The sequence below is a fragment of the Triturus cristatus genome, chromosome 3_2 (genome assembly GCF_964204655.1).
Source record: "Triturus cristatus chromosome 3_2, aTriCri1.1, whole genome shotgun sequence".
In the NCBI taxonomy this organism is placed as follows: domain Eukaryota; kingdom Metazoa; phylum Chordata; class Amphibia; order Caudata; family Salamandridae; genus Triturus; species Triturus cristatus.
Genome location: NC_140584.1, coordinates 558,867,734 through 558,875,227, shown reverse-complemented (window position 1 = coordinate 558,875,227; position 7,494 = coordinate 558,867,734). Strand labels below are relative to the sequence as shown.

General features: G+C 41.6%; 1 protein-coding gene across 1 annotated transcript in view; it reads left to right on the top strand.

The window, feature by feature from the left end:
* Window positions 1-732: 732 nt before the first annotated feature.
* LOC146857696 (C2 calcium-dependent domain-containing protein 4C-like) overlaps window positions 733-7,494 on the top strand; it is a 33,074-nt gene continuing 26,312 nt past the window's right edge. The window contains exon 1 of the mRNA XM_085646842.1: window positions 733-844. The gene's annotated coding sequence lies outside the window, so the exon portion shown is untranslated. The remainder of the gene's footprint in view (window positions 845-7,494) is intronic.

Below are 7,494 nucleotides of genomic sequence, written 5' to 3'. Positions count from 1 at the left end.
AATTTATCATATGCTGCTCTACTTAAACTGACTTTCTCCCGTCGTTTCCTCTTGGACGTTTGGAAACTTTTGATTTCTTGAATTACAAGCTATGAAAAGATATCCTGACCATTCCTTAGCCGGTTCATCACACAGCTGGATGGGGATTTGAATGGTGTGGTTGCTTCCCCGTTTACTTCCAAATCTATGGAAGAAATTATGTTTTCTTCAGTGATAACTTCTTGTATCCTTTGAATTTCATTTTCAAGCTATTTAAGTTCAATTAATAACTTCATATTGCATACTTCAAGATTACAATTTTTATCTTGATTTCTAATATTGTACTGGGTTCTTTGTTTTATTTGCATGGCATAGAATTTCTGAGGACTGAGTTTTCTTGTACTTATATACACCTACACGTGTTTGCGCATAATTAAAACTTCTCTCAGAGCAGAAAGTCAAGCCTAGTTTTAAGATTTGTTCTTCGGCTTTACTCACGGTTATGTCTGACAGATTGATTATCGATGCGCAGCCAGAGTTCATTTGTGGTTATATTTGCATTTTGCCTTTGTGTCCTTGACTAGCGATTTTTGAGTATTTTTTTTGTCATCTTTTTCTGTGCCTCCTTTTCTTTGTTGATCTTTCTTCTTTTGTCGTAAATTTTGAGTCTTGTCCTACTGTAAAAAATACAGCTCATCAACAAAAGTTGACACACCCATTGTTCTCTCACTATTTGTAGGTTCATCTGTATCAGTTTACCTCAGAGCTTACTATTGATGTTGTGTCACTATGATATGGTTCTTGTCTCTGCCGGTTACTCTCAGAAAGCCTCTGTCTCCTGATGGTATCGAACCGATGGGTGAAGGTAAAAATCTGTCCATGCTTGTAATTGTTTTTGTCCCTTTTAAACTTTTGTGCTTTTCAATTGATAATGATTTCTTCTTGCTTGTCAAGTCTGACTTTAATTTCTGCACTGAATGTATTTATCAGCAGGCTTCATTAAGATCTGAACTAAGCACGCTGAGGCATTCGTATTACTCTGTGCCCACTCCTTGAGCAGGTCTGGATATGGGTTCTCAATGCTAGGTGCTACTAGGATACATAACCCACTTGGGATTCTGTTGACCTCTTTGAAGAGATTTGCTTTCCAAACATTTTGTCGTGTCAATTTGATCATCAAGTCCCCACTTTGCACTTCATTCTTGTTGGTGCTCCTAGTACTGGGCACTGCACTGGCCACATTCTCATCAAAAACTCTCTTTTCTTTCTTAAAATAAAGCTACAAAATATGTAAAAGGTTAGGAGTGATGGCCCTTAAGGCACATGCATCAGGTGTAAAACCCCAGACCTTTGGAATTATATACTCATTCCTTAGCTGCATCGGCAGACATGACTGTTGTTGTTTTTTCATGATCATTGAAATGCTGCAGCCCAGCCTGGGGAGCCAGATGGGGCTTCTCCATGGCCCACAACATTTTGGTGCATGAGGGTGCCACAGGTGTACACTGTAGAACCCACTTTAAAAAAAATGACTTGCTCCCATCACAATAGTAAAATATAGTGTGGGTGGCCCAGGTGGGAAATCACAAAAAAATTAAGAACATATGAGCGGCCGTGGCCGCTCATTTATTCCCCACTGTTCTGGCTAGAAGGGGCACCACCAAACTTTGTTTTAACTCTGTGGTGGGAGGGGGGGGGGGGGGAGCTGCAGGGAGTTCAGCAGCCATCCACAAAACATTAAGAAAATACCACAAAAAGTCTCCAGGGTCATTTAAATCATGACCCTAGGAGAGCTTACCATATTAAATCCCTCCCTAAAGTAAGTAACTATAAATCGCACCCTTACCAGGCACTGTTAATTACCTAACATGTTGCATCACTCAGTACATGTTTTATGACATTAATGATAACATCACTGCAACATCTGAAATGTCATCTGAAATGTCATCGTTGATAACAAAACTGTGTATGTCGAACGCAATTATAATTACTTTAGGGCATGAGTTATAGTTACTTGAGATAACTATAACCTGAACATTTCAAAGGTTTTGTATATTTAAAATAATATGTTTAAACTGACATTTCCACCTAACTATAATGTCCCTTTAAGCTTTGGAATTTTTATTGAATTTCTAAGGTTTTTTGATATATAAATATTCATATATAGATAGATATATAGATATATAAAAATCCAAGTACTTCCATTGCACTCCAAAGAAACACACTAGCACCCTGAGACATTGCATCACCAGTTTATTGGTTACAGGTGAAGTTTTTCAGAAATCCTTGCCTTTCGCAAACCAATACCACCTTGAACCATCCACCATGAACATAATTTAGGAAGGACTCACTCGGTACCATCACCAGTCTGTTTTTCAAATTCAAACAACATCATTTCAAACTTTGTAATCATGGTTCTTTTATATAAACTACATATATGTAAATAACATATTTCTCAATGGTCTGCTTTCTGACACAGATTCATTTCTCTGTTGTCTGTTACACCATGGAGAGTTGAACAGATACTGTGACAGCCCCACTAATTTCTACAGTCAAATTAACATTTCAACATAATTAAGAAGAAAAGAGGGAGTCACACCTTATCAAAGGATTGCAAACAAATAAATACATGAAAATGTCAATGTACAGTTAGTTAAGTTAAAGAATAAACTGGGACTGGGAGAAAGGGGGAAAAGGGCCAATCTTTGAGGTCGAAATCAGCTGCGGCACGTGCAGGTAAGAGCGGTGGGGAGATGGGGCCGGGTGGAGGGGGGATTTCAACAGATGACGATGAGGAAAAATTACTTATTTATTTAATTTTCACTCGTGGTCATCTATTGAATCCCCCCCACCCCGCCCCGCAGCCCTACTGCTCTTACCTGCACAGGCTGCCGCTGCTCGAAATGCACTATGGCTGTTTTGGAATAACCATGAAAAAGGGCTGAATCAGTGCTGGTTGGAGAGAGAAAAGGAAATCAGAGACAATCCTCATTATGTAATCTCAAATATTCTGACAAAAAGTAATACAAACCAAAGTGTAATGGGCTCTGAGGTTTGTTCTGAAAAGTGACATTAAAGTTAAGTTTTGGTTCTAGATCTAAACCTTAAAACACCTGAAATGTGTCACTTTTGGTCCACAACACAAACCAAAACTTGTCCCTTCACCATGATACGCATAATATGCCCTAAATCGATATTCATGAATTCACAGTATTTATAAGAATAAAAAACTGCACTTAACAACAAAACATTAATAAATAGTAACACATATCTCAACAAAGAAATTGCCATGTACCTATAATGAAATTATTGATAATGTGAATGGTAATGTGATGTGTAAAGTCCCTTGCACTACTGGAACCATAATTTTATTCTAAACATATTTTTCAGTGAACATGTATTGTGATTAGGGAACTTCACTTTTCATTTTGAACCCCTCTTGATTAATCTTCACCAAATTATATATTATGAATTAATGGAGATAAGTTTTTTAAACTTTGATGTAACTTGGTCTGAGGCCCAAGTTATGAAATCCAAAAGGGTAGCTTCCTGTGTAGAGTAGAGTAAGGGATACAGTTTGCGGAACGTTGATGCAAAATGTTGAAATACAGAGTCAAGATCATCATTAGTTCCTTCAACAGCACCACCAGTTATTGTGTATAATTATGGTCTCTGCAGGTTTGTTTGCTGACACAGCAGTTTTATTGAATTTAGTTTTGGTAAATAATCAAACTCCTCGACAGGGAATGCCTCAGGAATGTGTTGGCTGGCTTCAATGCATTTATCTGCTTCGGTACCATTTGTGCCATCAACAGCTTCAGCATTAAAAGCGATTCCACAGAGCTAGGAAACAAATTCAGTGGGTAAGGCTGAAGCGTTTGCTTCTTTGGATTGTAAATTTCACCTTATAAGGCATGAGATGCCTTTGGACTGATATTGAGAAACAAAGCTCGAGAATGTCAGTCATTCTGGATCCTCTTTTTTTTTATAGAGTTTTATATAGCGCGAACTTGACCCGAATCAGGTATCAGAACGCTTTACATAGCAAGCGTTCTGATACCCGATTCGGGTTAAGTTTGCGCTATATAAAACTCTATAAAAAAATATTTAAAAAAGGATCCAGAGTGACTGACCTATAGGAGTAGTTACATTGAAATATTTTCTGATGTTACCCTGTTGAATGGAAATCTCAGCTCATTTGCTGTCTGGCTATACACTTTACACAGGGCTGTAATGGCCATTGAGCCACAATTGCATTTTCCTGGTGGGCTGCATTGCAGAGCCATGTTGTTAGAGCACCTTGAAACATACCAATACTTAGTGTGGTCACCGACTGCTCTAAGTCAGCCTGTCACCACCATTTCTGGCCTCAATGGGTCAGTGCCAGTGTGCTCAGAGGTCGAGAACAAAGCCTGTCCTTAGCAGAGTTGTACACACTTTCCCCCAGTCAGGAAGAGCCATTAGTGGCAGGAAGCTTCAAAGGCCTTGCCACCTTGCAAACGTTGCCCCAGCCTCTTCTGGTAGAAGGAGCAGGCCCCCCTCCTGTCCTCACCACCATTTGGTGGAAAGAAAGGAGGCACAACTTAGAAAGACTATGAGGTGTAGCCCCCTCTTCCAACTCTACCCCTCAGGTGCTGGAGGCAAGGTGAAGCACATTTTTCATTGCTCACCAACTTGAAGATGGTGGGACTTCTCCAATCAGGGCTAGGGCTATGTACCCCTCCCACAGGAGGTGGGCATAATAGAGGGTATAGATACCCCAGGTAAAGGGGCCATTGGCCACTACCTGTCACTTCCATTGTTAAAGCCCCTTAATTTAGTATTTAGGTGGCATCCCCAGACCCTGAACTCAGATTTCACCGTCGTAGGAAGAAGACAAAGAAGAAACGCTATTGGATTGAGAACTGCAGACTTTGGTGCAAACTCCTGCCTGCCACCATAGAACTCGACAATCTCCATCCTCCAGCACGTCTGATCACTGTGGGGCCTCCACAAACCTCAGAGGGTCCCCACCACTTCTCAAATTGCCAAAGAACTCCCTCGAGATAGAGGTACTACCTCTCTGCATCCGCAGGTCTTCAACAACAGCTGAGTTCGGTCCTAGGCCGTCCAGCTCCCCAGCCAGACCGACATCTCAGAGTGCTATCCAAACTTACACTTGATCTGAAAGGTCAGATCGGCCTCTGCAACAAGTCTTGAGGCCCCAGGACCCACCGGACCTGCAAGTCACCAGCACTGTGGTACCGGACCCATTGCTGCAAAAACCCACAAATCGGAGTCCAGGCGGACTCCAACCTTACAAGAAGCCAGCACCTGTCAAGAAAGGGACTTCAGGACTCCAGTGACCCACCTCGGCATTGGTCCAACAGCTCCAGAAACATCGTTGCAAGGTGCCAGCCCTGACCACGGGGTTTATCTTTGCATGCCTTTGCCCAGCTGCACGTCTTCACTGCACCCAGCCTGCCCGGCTGGGGCATCTTCAAACCAGCTGTGCCTCTGAGGCCCCAGAGCCCTTGCAACCTCTACTTTTCCTTGAGAGCCTTCAGGCTAGCCTGCAAGTCCCCCTTTGCTTTGCCTTTTCAGGTTATCCTCTGGTCTTCGTAGCACACAGCAGCTGCAGAGACCAGTTTTGCCTTGTTTCCCAAGAAATCTGGGAAGCTCCAGAGAACTTGACCATGGCACTTTGAACCTTGGTCCCAAACCTTCCGATTCACAAGAGGGTAACCACAAAACAACTGTATTGCATTGCTTTTTCTACTTGCCTTTTATCCTCCTATAGGTAACGTATTGTGTGTAATTGTGAACAGCTATGATTATTGCATTTTTCTGCAATTTATCACACCGCAAAACGTATTTACCTTGTACCAAAGTTCTTGGTCTAAATATGTATTCTGTTATTCTAATTTGGTCTTGGTTTCACTCCTTGAGTGTGTAGAATCATTTATTACCTTGGTATGTACAACAAATGCTTAGAACTACCGTCTGCTAAGGCTAACTTCTCGCACACAACACCACAAAAATAGAGTGTTAGTATTATCTACCTTTGCCTCTGTAAACCAAAAAGGGTCTCTTCTATCTCTCCGCACACTGTACCCCATTGTGGGTGCCCTCTATAGAGAGGTGGGTTTCCTACCGCCATATTTTTAAAGTGTATCCAAACAGACGTGTTTTAAACTTTGACCAGTTAGTTATTGCTCAGTTCTCTGTCTGGCCCTCGCCATACTGCTTCCAAGGTGTACCCCAGCTGCCTCCTCACACCGGGAATCAGGACTCCCCTCCCTAGGACATTTCCTTAAAATAGTGTTTTTAGCCAGGTGACAGCTGCTCTGATACAGCTTATACAAGCTAAAACGAGAAGATTCTATCCACTGCATATGCATGAATCCCTAGACGTACCAGACTGGATGATAACTGAAAAGTAATGAATGGATACATGGTTGGATGCAGTAGATAAATCTGTTCTTAACAGGGATGGTTATAAATGAGTTATTTTTTTACTTGTTGGTTGTGACTTTATTGAGTTGGATTTTAATAAAACAGGTGTTTTCATTTACACCTAGTATTGTATTTCAAGATGAACGCCAAAGCTCCACAATATTCAGCATTGGCTGAGTGTCCCCAAACCAGGTTACGTATTTGCGTAAATGTGATGACGGGAATAATAATAATTGTTGAGGCAGGGCAGGTTAGGATAATGTTCTGTACGTCCTGTATCAGAACACTGCTTTCTCTGCAGGTGTTCATTTTTTTTTCATGCTACATGCCTGGTGTTCATTTTGTGAACTTTTCTTCGGCTGCTGTGGAGTGTAGAGGTATCCAACACAGCCATGTAATAGCCACCTGACACTATTTACCATGATGTTGAAACCCTCCACTGGTGAGTGATGGGGCAGAAGTGCGTGCCCCTTCTGCTGCAAGGAACTTGAGCACAGTCTAGCATCCAGTGCTTAATTTGAGCTTGTGGTTTTCGGTGCTCGGCACCGGCACTCATTTGTGAACACAGGCATTTATGACAGCCTGCCACATGATGGAGCTGTCTGTGTAATTTAGAGATGGGTAAAACAACAGCTGTTTTTTAATTCAATATACATTCAAAATGATTACTTCCTGTCGCCCAAGCCATTCTAATAGCTTTAGGGGCCTGGAATAGTCTGACTTATCATATTTGTAGGAGTGTTATGGTTAATAGTTGCATAGGTATTGCCGTTGACAGCGTTGGCAGGGGCAATGGGTGGTTAAAGTTGCAATGGGCTCCTGATGATGTCCCTGGCACATATTTTATTACAAATTGAGCACTGCCAGCATCCAGTACACATACCACCTTTTATTAATTCAATGACGGTAATATTTGGACTTGTGGAGAGCATCAATTTAACTGGAACATTTATATACTGTAGAAACCTGATCTGTGAAGTTCCCTCCTAGGTAATTCATCACTTTGATAGGCATTCTGATGCAGTCAGTAGCATAGCCAAAGTGTCATGGGCCCCAGTCCAGGAAAGAAATGACCCCAAG